This window comes from Stenella coeruleoalba, assembly GCF_951394435.1.
Source record: "Stenella coeruleoalba genome assembly, chromosome: 3".
Classification (NCBI taxonomy): Eukaryota; Metazoa; Chordata; class Mammalia; order Artiodactyla; family Delphinidae; genus Stenella; species Stenella coeruleoalba.
This window is the reverse complement of record NC_137148.1, coordinates 7,141,860-7,160,827: the sequence shown is the minus strand read 5'-3', so window position 1 is coordinate 7,160,827 and position 18,968 is coordinate 7,141,860. Positions and strand designations below refer to the sequence as shown.

The following is an 18,968-nucleotide window of genomic DNA, read 5'->3' as shown; positions in this document are numbered from 1 at the left end:
ATGGACAGATCGTCCAAAATGAAAATAAATAAGGAGACACAAGCTTTAACTGATACATTAAACAAGATGGGCTTAATTCATCTTTATAGAACATTCCATATATGGACATGTCCATATATGGACACTCCATATTCTGTTGTTCCAAACAATAACAGAATACACTTTCTTCTCAAGTGCTCATGGAATATTCTCCAGGATAGGTCACATCTTGGGTCACAAATCAAGCCTTGGTAAATTTAAGAAAATTGAAATCGTATGAAGTATTTTTTCCAACCAGAACACTATGAGACTACATATCAATTACAGGAAAAAAAATCTGTAAAAAATACAAACACATGGAGGCTAAACAATACTAAATAAACAAGAGATCACTGAAGAAATCAAAAAATACCTGAAAACAAATGACAATGAAAACACAATGACCCAAAACCTATGGGATGCAGCAAAAGCAGTTCTAAGAGGGAAGTTTATAGCAATACAATCCTACCTCAAGAAACAAGAAACATCTCAAATAAACAACCTAACCTTACACCTAAAGCAGTTAGAGAAAGAAGAACAAAAAACCCCCAAAGTCAGAAGAAGGAAAAAAATCATAAAGATCAGATCAGAAATAAATGAAAAAGAAATGAGGAAACAATAGAAAAAATCAATAAAAACTAAAAGCTGGTTCTTTGAGAAGATAAACAAACCTGATAAACCATTAGCCAGACTCATCAAAAAAAAAAAAAAAAAAAAAAGGAGAAGACTCAAATCAACAGAAATAGAAATGAAAAAGAAGTAACAACTGACACTGCAGAAATAAAAAGGATCATGAGGGATTACTACAAACAACTATATGCCAATAAAATGGACAACCTGGAAGAAATGGACAAATTCTTAGAAAAGCACAGCCTTCTGAGACTGAACCAGGAAGAAATAGAAAATATAAACAGACCAATCAAAAACACTGAAATTGAGACGGTGCTAAAAAATCTTCCAACAAACAAAGGCCCAGGATCAGATGGCTTCCCAGGTGAATTCTATCAAACATTTAGAGAAGAGCTAAGCACCTATCCTTCTCAAACTCTTCCAAAATATAGCAGAGGGAGGAACACTTCCAAACTCATTCTACAAGGCCACCATCACCCTGATACCAAAACCAGACAAAGATGTCATGAAAAAAGAAAACTACAGGCCAATATCACTGATGAACATAGATGCAAAACTCCTCAACACAATACTAGCAAACAGAATCCAGCAGCACATTAAAAGGATCATATACCATGATCAAGTGAGGTTTATCCCAGGAATGCAAGGATTCTTCAGTATACACAAATCAATCAATGTGATACACCATATTAACAAATTGAAGGATAAAACCATATGATCATCTCAATAGATGCAGAAAAAGCTTTTGACAAAATTCAACATCCATTTTGACAAAATTCAACATCCATTTATGATAAAAACTCTCCAGAAAGTAGGCATAGAGGGAACATACCTTAACATAATAAAGGCCATATATGATAAATCCAGCCAACATCATTCTCAATGGTGAAAAACTGAAACCATTTCCTCTAAGATCAGGAACAAGACAAGGTTGTCCATTCTCACCAGTATTATTCAACATATTTTTGGAAATTTTAGGCACAGCAATCAGAGAAGAAAAAGAAATAAAATGAATCCAAATCAGAAAAGAAGAAGTAAATCTATCACTGTTTGCAGATGACATGATAATTTACATAGAGGATCCTAAAGATGCTACCAGAAAACTACTAGAGCTAATCAGTGAATTTGGTAGAGTAGCAGGATACAAACTTAATGCACAGAATCTCTTGCATTCCTACACACTAATGATGAAAAATCGGAAAGTGAAATCAAGAAAACACTCCCATTTACCATTGCAACAAAAATAATAAAATACATAGGAAAAACCTACCTAAGGAGACAAAAGACCTATATGCAGAAAGCTATAAGATACCAAAGAAATAAATTAAAGATGATACAAACAGATGGAGAGATATACTGTGTTTGTAGATTAGAAGAATCAACATTGTGAAAATGACTATACTACCCAAAGCAATCTACAGAATCAGTGCATCCCTATCAAACTACCACTGGCATTTTTCACAGAACTAGAATAAAAAATTGCAGAATTTGTATGGAAACACAAGGCCCCAAATAGACAAAACAATCTTGAGAAGAAAAAACAGAGCTGGAGGCATCAGGCTCCTGGACTTCAGACTATACTACAAAACTACAGTAATCAAGACAGTATGGTACTGGCACAAACACAGAAATATAGATCAATGCAACAGGATAGAAAGCCCAGAGATAAACCCATGCACATATGGTCACGTTATCTTTGATAAAGGAGGCAAAAGTATACAGTGGAGAAGAAACAGCATCTTCCATAAGTGGTGCTGGTAAAACTGGACAGCTACATGTAAAACAATGAAATTAGAACACTTCCTAACACCATAAAGAAAAATAAATTCAAAATGGATTGAAGACTGAAATGTAAATCAAGACACTCTAAAACTCTTAGAGGAAAAGATAGGCAGAACACTTTATGACATAAATCACAGGAAGATCCTTTTTGGCCCACCTCCTAGAGAAATGGAAATAAAAACAAAAATAAACAAATGGGACCTAATGAAACTTAAAAGCTTTTGCACAGCAAAGCAAACCATAATAAAGACTGAAAGACAACCTTCAGAATGGGAGAAAATATTTGCAAATGATGCAACTGACAAAGGATTAATCTCCAAAATATACAAGCAGATCATGGAGCTCAATATCAAAAAACAAACAACCCTATCCAAAAATGTGCAGCAGACCTAAATAGACATCTCTCCAAAGAAGATATACAGATGGCCAACAAACACGTGAAACATCTACATCACTAATCATTAGAGAAATGCAAATCAAAACTACAATGAGATATCACCTCACACCAGTCAGAATGGCCATCATCAAAAAATCTACAAACAATAAATGCTGGAGAGTGTGTGGAGAAAAGGGAGCCGCCTTGCACTGTTGGTGGGAATGTAAATTGGTACAGCAACTATGGAGAACTGTATGGAGGTTACTTACAAAACTAAAAATAGAACTACCATATGACTCAGCAATCCCACTACTTGTCCTATACCCTGAGAAAACCATAATCCAAAAAGAGTCGTGTACTACAGTGTTCATTGCAGCACTATTTACAATAGCCAGGACATGGAAGCAACTTAAGCATCCATTGACAGATGAATGGATAAAGAAGTTGTGACACGTATATACAATGGAATATTACTCAGCCACAAAAAGAAACAAAATTGAGTTATTTGTAGTGAGGTGGATGGAAATGGAGGCTGTCATACAGAGTGAAGTAAGTCAGAAAGAGAAAAATAAATACCATATGTTAACACATATATGTGGAATCTGAAAAAAAAAAATGTTTCTGATGAACCTAGGGGCATGACAGGAATAAAGACACAGACGTAGAGAATGGTCTTGAGGACACAGGGATGGGGAAGCATAAGCTAGGACAAAGTGAGAAAGTGGCATGAATATATATACACTACCAAATGTAAAATAGCTAGTGGGAAGCAGCTGCATAGCACAGCGAGATCAGCTCAGTGCTTTGTGACCACCTAGAGGGGTGGGATATGGAGGGTGGGAGGGAGATTCAAGAGAGAGAGGGTATGGGGATATACATATGCATATAGCTGTTTCACTTTGTTATACAGCAGAAACTAACACAACACTGTAAAGCCATTATACTCCATTAAAGATGTTAAAAAAAAAAAAACCTAAACATGTAACTGTCTTACAATGTCCAATAATTGCATGCTGGGGCATTTATCCCATGAATGCTACTCTGCAATAAAAAGCACAAACTGCTAATACATTCCACAACATGGATCTGCAGGGAATTTTTCTGAGTGAGAAAATCCAATCCCGAAAGGTTTCATGCTGCGTAATTCCTTTTATATAACATTATTGAAATGACAAAATTATGGAAATGGAGAACAGATTAGTGTTGCCAGGGATTGGGTGGGGAGAGGGAGGGAGACAGGAATGACTACAGAGGTTCAGGGGGAGGGATCCTTTTGGTGATAGAATTGTTGTGTGTCTGGGCTGTATCAATGTCAGTATTCTGTATTTTACTATAGTTTTGAAAGATATTAACAGGGAATCCCTCTGTATTATTTCTTAGAACTGCATGTCTACATTGACCTCAAAGTAAAAATTTAATTAAAAAATCAAGGTCATGGGCTTCCCTGGTGGTGCAGTGGTTAATAATCCACCTGCCAATGCAGGGCACATGTGTTCAAGCCCGGGTCCAGGAAGATCCCACATGCCGCAGAGCATCTAAGCCCATGCGCCACAGCTACTGAGCTTGCACTCTAGAGCCTGTGAGCCACAGCTACTAAGCCCATGTGCCACAGCTATTGAAGCATGCATGCCTAGAGCCCGTGCTCCACAATAAAAGAAGCCACCTCAATGAGGAGCTCGTGCACCACAAAGAAGAGTAGCCCCTGCTCACCGCAACTAGAGAAAGCCAGCATGCAGCAACAAAGACCCAACAGAGCCAAAAAATAAAAATTAATTAATTAATTAATTAATTAAAAAACATCAAGGTCACATTATCACCTAATTAATAAGAGAGAGATTGGTGGGGAAATCCATGTAAATAAAACATGTCTAGTCTTTTCTGTTGGTTTACCACTATGAGCTAGTTATGCTAGCATATGTTTGCTCACTTATATTCATGATAACACACTGACTGCTATATATTGGTGAAAAGTTTTAATCTAGGGATGCTTCCATCTGAAATGTATAAAGTGCTTTTTTTGTCAATAATCAGCATTAATAAGTGATTAAATTTTTCTTTTTCTTATTCTTACTTTTTCAGATGATCTCTATTTATCAGCATCTGGAAAGGTATGTGTCATTTATATACTACAGTTTCCAAATTCATTAGAGAAATAGAAAAGGGATTCAGGTACAGAATAAAAAGAGTGATTAGGAGAGATTCTTTACCACATTTAAGTACAAATATCGCAATTAAACAACCATGAACTATTCCCCACATGTGTCAGTTACAAGTTAGGAATTACTGTGGTTAGCACCTTAAAACTATGCCCAATTTAAGGCAGCAGTAATTCAATAGTAATGCAAACTCAAAGCTTCATTATAAAAATTATGAGAAACAAATTTTAAAAATATTCAGACCCAACCATAGTATGTCTGCATGTGGAGTAGTCTGTGCAGTGTTGTTTTTCACGAATCCTAACTTATACTACTGAACCAAACATAAGTCTGCTTGCCTGCCTCATAGCAAAGCCATTTACTGACATTGGTTGTAGAGAAGGAAAGTACAGCATTTATTGCAGGGTCAAGCAAGGAGAATGGGTGGCTCATGTTCAAAAGATCCAAACTCTCTGATGGCTTCTGGGGAAGGGTTTTGTTTTTGTTTTTGTTTTTGTTTTTGCTTCGCAGTACGCGGGCCTCTCACTGTTGTGGCCTCTCCTGTTGCGGAGCACAGGCTCCGGATGCACAGGCTCCGGATGCACAGGCTCAGCGGCCATGGCTCACGGGCCCAGCCGCTCCACGGCATGTGGGATCTTCCTGGACCAGGGCACAAACCCATGTCCCCTGCATCGGCAGGCGGACTCCCAACCACTGCACCACCAGGGAAGCCCTGGGGAAGGGTTTTTTAAAGCAAGGTGAGGGAGAGGGTTGTGGGGTGCCTGATCAGCTCGTGGACATTCTTCTGACTGGTTGGTGGTGAGGTAGTCAGGAGTCAACATCATCAACCTTCTGATTCCAACCAGTCTTGGGTCTACATACTGGTGGTCAGCAGTTAACTTCTTCCACCTGGTGGGGAGTTTTAATACCCTCAAAACAACTCAAGGGTATGGCTCGGGATATTATATAAAACCTTTACAGAGGAACTAAAGGCCCTTGACTTTGTTTTATGACTAAACTACTATTATTTTGTCTTGCTTGACTGTTTTCCTTTGTTCTGCATTTCTCTGATTAAATTTGCTCTTTGCAATTTGGGGGAGCCCAAGGAGGCTAAATCTTTTCTACAAACAAGCAGGGGACACGGAGGTGGGGAGTCTGTCACCAGAAAAGCTCCTCAGGGTTGGCTGGTTTTCACTGATGGAGTTAAAAGGGTGCAATAAGACAGCTGAAATGACCAAGCAGATGAGTGGGATGTTGTTGGAGGACTAACTGAAGGGTTTTGACCTTTTTCATCAGGACTTAATGTATGTTTGAAGCAAGATGGGTAGAAGAAGCAAGCAAGGGAGTAAAGGGTGTGATAAAAATCTATTAGTCCTGAAGCATGTAGTTTGATGATTATGGACTTGTTCAGTTCAACCTATATTTCACCAAATTTAGCAGTGCTAGATCCTGAAGGCATCTTATGCATGTAGAAACAATTAAGTGTGTTAAATAGAAGTCTTATCTTATCATTAAAATCTAGATATCAGCAACTTTATTGCTTATTTTACCACATCAATCCTTATGAATTTTAAGCAACATGGCAACAGTGCCCTAGTATAAGACCTGCAGCTTGACCATCAGCCAGAACTAGGTAGAGGGCAGTGCCCTTCACCTGACCTTATGACGTCTCTTCATCTGACTGGTGTTGGACTATATAATTGCCATAGGAAGGTTTTGACAATGACTCAGGTATTGGGCCTGGCAGGTAAAATTCAGTTAGCCCCAACATTCTAGAATTCTTCTGTTTTTTCTTCTCATTTTGTAGCATGCAGTACATTGTATCAAATGCTGCACATATACTTTTACTTTTATAAAGCATTATACTTTCATACCTCTAACCTATTATTAAAAGCAAGTACTAGAATGGCATGTTATAAATGGTAGTTTCATATTCTTATAGACAAATTATTTATATCATACCAACTTATATGAAATTCTCATGAATATCAGTTATTATTTGTACTGGGATTTAGAGTTTATGAAAATAAATTTTAAAAGGCTTGTGGTTTCCTGATTCGGTCCTCTGTTCCAGGAAAGTTTAACATTCCTTTCTCTACTTTTTAGTTCCTCCTTCCCAGAGCTCATCACACATGATACACTCCCCGCCTCTGGGACATAGAGAGAATTAAATTCTCAGCAAATTCAGGTCTTTCCCTTATATATACCATGCCCCTATTCATGTTTTTTCTCTACCTGAAAATCTATCTCTTTTCTTTTATTCTCTTTTGTCTCTTTCGTTCCCTTTTGTCTCCCTTACCTCTCCCTTTCCCTCTGCCTTCTCACTATGCAAAATATAGCATATTTCTCAGATTTCTAGTAAGTTTATTATTCTCTAAATAAGTTTATTATTTCTTATAACTTGGAATAACAATAAGGCAAAGAGACAAGTAGAGATTTTTACAGCCCTTGTGAATGATGTTATAACAATTATAAGCTCTCCCAATAAAACTAGCATAATTCTCTCTTCATGGCCTCATAGGCCCATTGCTCTAATAGGGAAAGTAATAAATCTATATGATGTTGTTGATTGCTGAATTTTCAATTTGGATACCTGATTTACCAGACAGATATAATAATATGCATTTAGGCAGTTCCCAAGTGACTTAAAATAGGCTGAGGAGTTTTATGCATATGCTATCCAAATTAAAGTCAGCCATAACTTCTGCTCTGTATTTTTCACTTCTGATCATTTCCTTTTATGATGAAGTGGAGAGACTCCCCAAATATGATGAGTTCAAATCTAAAATGAGAGAGACGCCACAGATGAGGACTTTTGGGGAAATGGAGAAGCAAGCATGTTTGCACACTTCAGTTATGCATTGCAGCTTATTTTGCTTCCAAGTCAGACTCCATGTGGGGTGGTCAGGGTTGGCAGGGGGTGTCAAGGCGACTGGTTCCAGTAATGGCCTATCTCCTCGAGCAGCACAGCACCATGAACCAGGGCCTAAACAAGAGCCAGTTGGAAGGAAGCCTGCAGGAAGCTCAGAAGTTCATTCAGATATATGAGGTGGTACAGCCAGTGACCACAGTGCATCCCACATGGAGGTTAACAGCCATTTTCCCCATATGACCATGGGTTTGGTAGAGCAAGAACCTACTCACCACATCATATATTTGGCCACAGGTAGGAGCTCTCCCTTCCCTGATTTTGTGTTTAAAATTCTAAACATATGGGAATTCCCTGGCGGTCCAGTTAGGACTCCATGCTTCCACTGCAGGGGAAATGGATTTGATCCCTGGTTGGGAACTAAGATCTCACAAGCCTTGTGGCATGGTCAAAAAAAAAAATTCTAAACATTCAATTTCAATGTCAAGCTTTCGGTCTCTCTTTTTTCCTCACAGGCAGCAAATTCACAATGCTCCTTCATCTTTGTCTTCTGTGGTACTTGCAGGAAATCTTAACTTTTCTTTTTCCATGCTTTGTTTACTTTGATTGGAAAGATAATACTTATACCTTTGCTACTGCTTCTTCACTTTTGATAACATAAGGCTTTTTTGATAAGATCTTTTAAATGTAATTTTGTGTAATTTAAGACAATAGCACTTTTTGTTAGATGACATTTTAAGTGAAATATAATCTTGTGTTTGTCATGATAATTTCTTGTCTTTTCAAAGATAATATAGCAAAATATTTTTGTTGTAGAATAGTACATCGAAGCATTCCTGGAACTATTTCCTTTGTATTTATTCCCTTAGGGACAAATAACAGAGCATTTTATTAAAAATCTAGGGGAAAATACTCATTAGGTATTACAACTAAGCCTGACCAATTTCCAAAGTAACTTATTGTAGTAGTACATTAAGTAATGCAGGAATGTTCCATCTCTTTGTTAATTACACGTACAACTCAAGGTAATTCAGACCAGCTTCTGGGGGCTTCTTGCAGTTCTGCATGCTCGTCCTTTATATTGGATGCCCTTAGCCTGGAAGGTACTCACTTCCTCTCCATTCCCACCAATTCTTTGTCTAGCAAACAATGTATTCACCCTTCAGGTCCAGTATAATTAGTACTTTCTCGGGAAACAAAATATCCACTATTTTATCTTAATAATAATTCACATTTCTTAGTAAAAATTCTCATTTTATAATTATACATTTATCAGTTTGTTTATTTGATTCACTGAGTCACTAAAATTTATGGAATTTTTACTAGTTTGTGGTTTATCTGAGCACTGATAAGTAAGACGGTGAAGAGACTGGCAGCGTCATGCTCTCTTGGAACTTACATTCCAGTGGGGACAGCAGAAAATGAACCAGCCAATAACTCTTTCTGTGACAGTGGCCATGTGAATGTGATGTGTATTTCCATTAGTTTATAATTACAAGGTTTTGGAAGCTTCCGATGACTTTTAATGAAATTGGGTTTGTAGTTTAATTCTGGAAGAGTCAACTTGTTAAATCACTATTCAAAACCTGCATATAAAGATATAAAGGTGTTTATATATATATATATATATATATATATATATATATATACACACACACATATATATATATATTTATTTATTTATTTATTCCATATACTGTATTTGAATGGAACCTCAATCTGGTTCTATTACCTAAATTACAGACTCCTAAACGAAATGATCATCAGCATCAGTTGCTTTTTAAACATGCAACCACCTGGAAACTTGAATGCTGAGTCTGTCTTGAACGATCTCACGATGAGACCAGTGCTCTTCCTGGACACTGCTGGGAGGGGATTAGCTCAGACCTCAGCAGCAGCAAGGATTCCAGGGTGTCTGATCATGTCAGGGCCTGCAATGGACTCCTCCACAGGCTTGTTTTCTGTTTGTTTATTTGTTTTCAATTCTCAGCTATTTACAAATTGAAATTATATGGTGTACATAATCAAGATGTTGCTAAGTCAAATCAGAGTTAGAAATTTTGGTAAAATACCCATACATACCAAGAACTCTTCTGGTTACCATTACTAGTTACCACTTTTCACTAGTAAGGTGGTTTGTTAAACTCAGGGGGTAGAGGTGTTTACAATGGGTGAAGGTACCTTCCAGCAGAACAAAGCTGTGGATGCACGGCATCCTAAATTACAGCCCTGCTCCAAACCATATGCAGTGACTCAGGGCAGGCACATAAAAAGTTCTGGAAGCTGGATTCCCAGACAGCTTTTAAGACTGTTCAGACTAGCTTGACAATTCTATCTTCATCACCTCTACAAATTACAAGTTTTATGTCTTAACTAACTTCTGGAGCTTTTAAAATATATTTTGAAGGAGGTGTGCTGAAAGAAGCAGTTTAATATCTTGGGTTAGGACTTTAGAAAAGGAATCTAAGTTTGGAGATAAGTTTATTTTCTCACACTTCAGTTTACTTGAACAAACACAAATTGGAGAAAACTTGCCAATGGCCATTTAAAAAGCTGGTTTATTTTATTTGTCAGTATTACCCAACAATTAAAGTGATTGTGATGCCGTTCACGGTGCATCTCACAGTTCATGTGGCATTTCCTTGCTGCCTACCATAAAGCTAAATCAAACAGCCTTTCCCAGACACATTCCAGGCCCATTTTCTTGTGGCACCCTTGTCTCTCTGCTGTTAGAAATTATCTGGGCACATTATCTGGGCACTGTCTGGGTAGACATTTTTGCAACTTCTTTGAAGGTCTTCTAAGATCAGGAGGCAAAGTAGTAAATGGTGACTCCTGTAGAATGCTGATGACTGGAGTTCTATAAATAACTGAGTCTTATATCCAATATTTGCTCAGTTCCTCTCAGCAAACACGAAAGCAGTGTTCACCATTTGTATAATCTGGGAATTGTTTCCTTCCTTGACATCCAGAATACTGTCTCTTCTGACCCTTCCCCTCCCTCTATGACTATTCTTTTTTTGGTTCCACTTCATCTGCCTGCCTGTCCCTCCATGTGTCTGTTTCTTGAGCTCTGCTCATGGCCATGGTTAGACGGGCTTTCATGAGTTGTGGGCGGCATGTTGGGTCCATGAAGAAGGATAAAGTCTGGAATCCAGGACAGTCACCTCGCCTTTGTTGGTCAACCAGACAGCAGTGAGTGATAGGGATTCCAAGTTGCCTTTTGTCCCCACTCATTATTTGTTGCTATCTTGTCTATGTTAATACCTATTAAGATAAAAGTATGATTACATGACTGTGTTGGAATAGATAGTTTCAAGAACAGAGGCAGTCTTTTTCTTTTTCTTTTTTTGAACTCCATTCCACCCGATCAAAAAGGATATGAATTATGGTAGACTTTGCCTTGTGTGAAGAGTTGTAATAAATAATAATCCAGTAGTATTTTACTTTAATATATAAACTTCTACATCTCAAAATATAATAGAATAAAGCTCCTCAATTCTATCATTCCATACTTTGGCTACTCAGTCTAATAGTAGCCACTTCACTCTAACAGTATTTACTTTGCAGTAGAGTTTAGCCTAAGACATAATTGCCTTGAATTCCAGACAAAGACTTTAATTAATAAAATTAAAAAGGTCACAGTTATGCAGTGACTCTGAATACATACCTCTGGGTTGTTACACCATATGTTATACACTCAATAAATATTTAAAATAAAATTGTTTTGTGCTTGGACGCTCTGGCTATCCTTTAAGCTTAGAGGTTTTGTTGGCTATCAGGAGATGGGCTCCACTGTGTTCATTCAAAATAATATGATACAGAGGACTAATTTCAACATATGGAAAACAAAACAAAACAAATAAAACAAGGTCATGAAGTGGGGAGTCAGGGTGGTGTTAATTCATGGCTTCAATAAAATGCCTTGGTGGGCTTATATATTGATCAGTAGCCATAAGCCTTGACTCTTAAAAGTTCTTGGAAATAAAAGTCTTTCCTTATCATTTCATCACTCTCTTTTCTATTTAGAACTCTGTGGTGCTAAGATTAAATAGGCTTTAGGACTTCTCAGATGCTGCAGAATTGGGGAAATCTATGGAAAGAACATGGGAAAAATGTGTATACTGACTAAATGAAGATCAAATTAGTTCTTTTATACTCTAGAGTGTTCCATTATTTGCTACACCTACCAATCTTCCCACTATGATTTTGGCTGGTTTATTACTAAATTTGACATGTTGAAAGTATTGAACAAAGTTGGATATATTGGTAAAAATATTGATATTAGCATTAATTATATAATTATATATATATATCATATATATCATATATATATTATATATATTATATATAATATATAACATAATATATAATTATATAATTAATATATATAATTAATAAATATTAATTATATAAGTTATCTTACTATTTTATTAAGCTCTTTGCTTCTCATACCTGTCTTCTTCATGAATATTAAAACCAATCTAAGTACAAGTTAAAATAGTAATAATAATAAAAATAAATCAATAAATAAAATGGAGCTCTATTTCCTAAAATTAGAAATGAGATCTAAAGTGATAAAAGTTCTAATGCCATAGGGCATTTTTACTTTATGCTTTAACTTACACTGAGTAATGTTTTAGAAATATCACTTGGAATCTAGAATCTAGAAAAGATTACTTCTTTTTTTTCAAGATCTACTTTCTTAGTAACTTTCAAATATGTAATACAGTATTATTAACTATTGTTTAAGGATTACTTTTTTAAATAAGTCAATAACAGGAAGAAACAAATTAAGGGTGAAACTCTGTGATGAAGATGGTTATGAGCATAGTAAATAGCCCTCAAGAATGATATAAAGTATTTGGTGATCTATTCTCCATTACATAAAACTTCTTAGTTTTCCAGCACTCTAACTTAAAATGATAGTGCATTGAATAGGGAATAAGAAAGGAAACGTCTGTCAAAAAAGTACAATTGCTGCCCAAATGGAAATAAGAATTAGTTTCCTCTTAACTGTTTGGATATATTTTCCTGAATCAATCTCCCCTTTGTCTTCTAATCTAAGCCATTTAAAAAACTGAAAGTAAGTTTATATTTAAATAATATCCAATACCAGTTTTATTCAGTATGCTTAAGAAAAGCTATATACAGATTTTTAAAAAGTAAATATAACTAAAAAGCCTAAATAATTGTGTCTACAAACACTAAAAGTCATTGTGCAGAGAGTTAACATAGCAAGCCTGAGACTGCCATCCTTAGGAAGACCTGTTTGCAAAGTTCATGCTTTGCAGCTTCTGGGAACTTGGCTGGTAACTATTACCTGCACTGATATAGAACTTTCCCTAAATGATAAGAGTAGCTCACTGTGCCTAGACTGTACAAACAATGTAGTTTATGTGGAACACCTGCTTTCTTCCTGGGAGACTAAAAGTTCTGTCTCGTGGTAGTAGAGGGTGCCTATGAGTTCACCAAAAATCCATGGTCACTGAGTCTCTAATGAGCTTCTCTGGTAGAGGACACTTTACCCATATTGTCACAGCTTACTGCTGGGGAAATTAACCTTGTCCTGTGTGACTCACTGGGAGAGGACTTGGAATTTCCTGCCTGGTTTCCTCCAGATCTCATTCCCATGTGTCCTTTCCCTTTGTCCTTTGCAGCTGTCAGTGTAATAAATCTTAGTTATGAGTACAACTATATGCTGAGTAATGTGAGTTCTTTTAACAAATCACTGAACCTAGGGATGATCTTGGAGACCCCAGATACAGACACAGGAATATAAAGTAGTTGTGTTTTTTCTTCAAGTAAAAATACTAACTAACACATATCTGATCAATATCTTTGCAAATTCCCACCTGTTATTATTTTTTTTAAATATTGCTCACATGTATTATTTATCACATCAAGGAAAGTATTAACATATCACTGGGCACTGAAGAAAACAGGCTAACTGTTGAGATCATCAGTTACTGAGGAAGAAATTCATTGGTCAAGGTAGGCAGTATAGGTTTTATTTTGTATGATAGTTTTTAAATTGTGGTTGCCACTGGTATTTAAAAACTACTCAAGGATGCAGAGTTAGTTGATAAGCATGACAAAAAGGACACTTAAATGACGGTTGACATTTTGAGTGATCTGTAATGTTAACTGTACTGAGAGCTGTACATGCACTGCCTCATGTAATCTTTTCAGAAACTTCCAAGTTACGCAGTATTATAATCTCCAAGGTACAAGTGACAATATTGAGATGAAAAGGGGTTAAATGACCTGCAAATATTGGTCAGCTGGTCAGTGGCAGAGCCATGTCTCCACATCAGGCTGTCAGACTGCACAGCTCCAGTGCCTAACCACTGTGATTAATTTCCCCGAATTATAAACTGGTCATGGCAGCCACTGGAGACGCTGTGAATACAGACAGGCTTGGGTTACAGATGTCTATCTTCATTATATAGAAGAGTGCACCTCTCACTGTTCAAGGTACAAGGGCTGCAACTCCTACTTTGAGTCTCTGCTCTTTGGGAAAGTAAATGGGGTGAGGTTATCTGAACTGTAGTTTGGAAGAGTAGGGGAAGGTGGAATTGTGTGGAGACTCTTGCCACCTTAAATTTCACTACCTCCAACTCAGCTTGCTGACCTCTTTCCAAGCTTTCATGACCTCTTCTTTTCAGTTCTTGTTCTCATCTCTCCCAACCTCAAAAGTGGCTGATGAGGGGTAATTTGGCAGGGAGGAGAATTGCTTCTTAATTTTATCTCCACATCAACTCCTGAATTATTTAAGATCACTTGCTATTATTGTCCTTACAAAGCATCTGTGACTTCTAAGAAATAAAAGTGACTTCTCTTTTATTAAACTGCTCTTAAATTTTACATTAAATCCCCTACATACAAACAAGTTCTGTTCCGAGAGTGCGTTCGTAAGTCCGATTTGTTCCTAAGTCCAACAAAGTTACCCTAGGTACCCAACTAACACAATTGGCTATATACCGCTGCTTTTATGCTTGCTTCCACACATCCTTGGCTTGAAATAAAGATACTGTACTACTCTACTCTATACAGTACTGCACAGTAAAGTACACAAAAGCACAACCACTTGTAGAGGATGCACGCACGTGGGAATGTACGCCAGACACATGAACTAACTTATGTGATTGGACGTGAGAATGCACGTTTGCATCTTTGAAAGTTTGCAACCTGAAGGTTCGTATGTAGGGAACTTACTGTATTTTCTCCAAGTGTTTTTTATTTGATATGGGAAAAAGTCATCTCCAGCATCGTTTAGATGATTTAGAGGACACCATCAAGGTGCTTCTGACAATGCAAAAATTACTCATGAAAGGCATTAAAAAAATCTTAAAAATGAGATATGTAATTTTGCCTGACCATTGTATGTGTTCTCTTTAGGTAATATTTCTCTTCACATATGATTTCCTTTCAGATGTTTGAGTAGTTTTCTCCCCAACTTTATTGATGAATAATTAACAAATGTGATTGTTTACATTTAAATTGTACTATGTGATGATTTGATATATTTTTGAAGGGGAGCAGAATTTACCACCTCAAAATATGCCTCTTTGGCATAATGATTATTTTAAAGAAGGTCTGAAAAATGAGTATGTTACCCTTTTGTAAGACACATTTCTATTTCTGAGTAGAAGTTACCCCCCAATCCTATCCAACATCTCCTTTTGTCTTTAGCTGGAAATGTTACTTAAGATAGTGACTTGGACCATTTCAAGGAGTTATTCAGTTTTCCTGGGTATTTTCCATGTATACAGGAGGTATACATGTTATTAAACCTCTGTTTGTTTTTGTACTGTTAATCTATTCTTTATTGTAGTGGGTGTCTCAGCCAAGATCCTTGTAAGATAGAGGGAAAATTATTCTTTCCCCTCACACTTCTAATGACTAATCTACTGGCTCTGAGTTTGGGGGCTCTAACAAGCATTCTCTATGAAGGGAAATAAGATTAAAGCAGGTTGAGAAATAAAACACTTGGAACTTTGAGTCTCAGTGTTATGCTAGGTTACTATGTCTGCTTCCCATCAATGTTTTCTTCCCTAGAAATCATTCAGCTTCTCCCAGAGCATTTCTATAGCCAACATCATGGGGTCCACAAGATTATTCTTTCCCTTTTGAATTTTCTTGGTGTTTTATCAAAAATCAATTGACTATAAATGTGAGAGTTTATTTCTAGACTCTCAATTATTTCCATTGATCTATATGTCTATTCTTATGCTAATACCACATTGTATTGAGTACTGTAGCTTTATAGTAAGTTTTTAAATTAAAAGTGTGAGTCCTCCAACTCTGTTCTTGTTCTTTTATTTTTTAACATCTTTATTGGAGTATAATTGCTTTACAATGGTGTGTTAGTTTCTGTTGTACAGCAAAGTGAATAAGCTATACATATACATATAACCCCATATTTCCTCCATCTTGCATCTCCCTCCCACCCTCCCTATCCCACCCCTCTAGGTGATCAGAAACCACCGAGTTGATCTCCCTGTGCTATGTGGCTGCTTCCAACTAGCTATCTATTTTGCATTTGGTAGTGTATATATGTCCATGTCACGCTCTCACTTCATCCCAGCTTACCCTTCCCCCTCCCTGTATCCTCAAGTCCATTCTCTACATCTGTGTCTGTATTCCTGTCCTGCCCCTAACTTCTACAGAACCATATTTTTTTTTTTTTACATTCCATATATTTGTGTCAGCATACTGTATTTGTTTTTCTCTTTCTGACTTACCTCACTCTGTATGACAGTCTCTAGGTCCATCCACCTCATTACAAATAACTCAATTTTTTTTCCCTTTATAGCTGAATAATATTCCATTGTATATATGTGCCACATCTTCTTTATCCATTCATCTGTCAATGGACACTTAGGTTACTTCCATGTCCTGGCTATTGTAAATAGAGCTGCAATGAACATTGTGGTACATGACTCTTTTTGAATTATGGTTTTCTCAGGGTATATGCCCAGTAGTGGGATTTCTGTGTCGTATGGTAGTTCTATTTTTAGTTTTTTAAGGAACCTCCATACTGTTCTCCATAGTGGCTGTATCAATTTACATTCCCACCAACAGTGCAAGAGGGTTCCCTTTTCTCCACACCCTCTCCAGCACTTATTGTTTGTAGATTTTTTGATGATGGCCATTCTGACTGGTGTGAGGTGATACCTCATTGTAGTTTTGATTTGCACTTCTGATTAGTGACATTGAGAATCCTTTCATATGTTTGTTGGCAATCTGTATATCTTCTTTGGAGATATGTCTATTTAGGTCTTCTGCCTATTTCTGGATTGGGTTGTTTGTTTTTTGATATTGAGCTTCATGAGCTACTTGTATATTTTGGAGATTAATCCTTTATCAGTTGCTTCATTTGCAAATATTTTCTCCCATTCTGAGGGTTGTCTTTTCATCTTGATTATGGTTTCTTTTGCTGTACAAAAGCTTTTAAGTTTCATTAGGTCCCATTTGTTTATTTTTGTTTTTATTTCCATTTCTCTAGGAGGTGGGTCAAAAAGGATCTTCCTGTGATTTATGTCATACAATGTTCTGCCTATGTTTTCCTCTAAGAGTTTTATAGTGGCTGGCCTAACATTTAGGTCTTTAATCCATTTTGAGTTTATTTTTGTGTATGGTGTTAAGGAGTGTTCTAATTTCATTCTTTTACATGTAACTGTTCAGTTTTCCCAGCACCACTTATTGAAGAGGCTGTCTTTTCTCCATTGTATATTCTTACCTCCTTTATCAAAAATAAGGTGACCATATATGTGTGGGTTTATCTCTGGGCTTTCTATCCTGTTCCATTGATCTATATTTCTGTGTTTGTGCCAGTACCATACTGTCTTGATTACTGTAGCTTTGTAGTATAGTCTGAAGTCTTGGAGCCTGATTCCTCCAGCTCTGTTTTTCTTTCTCAAGATTGCTTTGGCTATTCGGGGTCTTTTGTGTTTCCATACAAATTGTGATTTTTTTTATTCTAGTTCTGTGAAAAATGCCTTTGGTAGTTTAATAGGGATTCCATGGAATCTGTAGATTGCTTTGGGTAGTAGAGTCATTTTCACATGGTTGATTCTTCCCAGCCAAGAACATAGTATATCTCTTCATCTGTTGGTATCATCTTTAATTTCTTTCATCAGTGTCTTATAGTTTTCTGCATACAGGTCTTTTGTAGGTTAATTCCTAGGTATTTTATTCTTTTTGTTGCAATGGTAAATGGGAGTGTTTCTTTAATTTCTCTTAAAGATGTTTCATCATTAGTGTATAGGAATGCAAGAGATTTCTGTGCATTAATTTTGTATGCTGCTACTTTACTAAATTTCTTGATTAGCTCCAGTAGTTTTCTGGTAGCATCTTTAGGATTCTCTATGTGTAGTATCATGTCATCTGCCAACAGTGACAGCTTTACTTCTTTTCTGATTTTGATTCCTTTTATTTCTTTTTCTTCTCTGATTGCTGTGGCTAAAAGTTCCAAAACTGTGTTGAATAATAATGGTGAGAGTGAGCAATCTTATCTTGTTCCTTATCTTAGAGGAAATGGTTTCAATTTTTCACCATTGAGAATGATGTTGGCTGTGGGTTTGTCATATATGGCCTTTATTATGTTGAGTTAGGTTCCCTCTATGCCTACTTTCTGGAGAGTTTTTATCATAAATGGATGTTGAAATTTATCAAAAGCGTTTTCTGCATCTATTGAGATGATCATATCATTTTTATCCTTCAATCTGTTAATACGGTGTATCACATTGATTGATTTGCATATACTGAAGAATCCTTGAATTCCTGGGATAAACCCCACTGATCATGGTGTATGATCCTTTTAATGTGCTGCTGGATTCTGTTTGCTAGTATTATGTTGAGGATTTTTGCATCTATGTTCATCAGTGATATTGGTCTGTAGTTATCTTTCTTTGTGACATCTTTGTCTGGTTTTGGTATCAGGGTGATGGTGGCCTCATAGAATGAGTTTGGGAGTGTTCATCCCTCTGCTATATTTTGGAAGAGTTTGAGAAGGATAAGTGTTAGCTCTTCTCTAAATGTTTGATAGAGTTCGCCTGTGAAGCCATCTGGTCCTAGGCTTTTGTTTGGTGAAGATTTATAATCACAGTTTCAATTTCAGTTCTTGTGATTGGTCTGTTTATATTTTCTATTT

The 18,968-nt window shown here is 36.6% G+C and overlaps 1 protein-coding gene across 2 annotated transcripts in view; it reads left to right on the top strand.

The window, feature by feature from the left end:
- Window positions 1–18,968, top strand: part of LOC307184640 (semaphorin-5A-like) — a 284,063-nt gene that overhangs the window by 33,568 nt on the left and 231,527 nt on the right. The window contains exon 4 of one of the 2 annotated variants that reach the window (XM_079918270.1): window positions 4,886–4,914. The exons of the other annotated variant lie outside the window; for it this stretch is intronic. The gene's annotated coding sequence lies outside the window, so the exon portion shown is untranslated. The remainder of the gene's footprint in view (window positions 1–4,885; window positions 4,915–18,968) is intronic. 2 annotated transcript variants of the gene reach the window in all.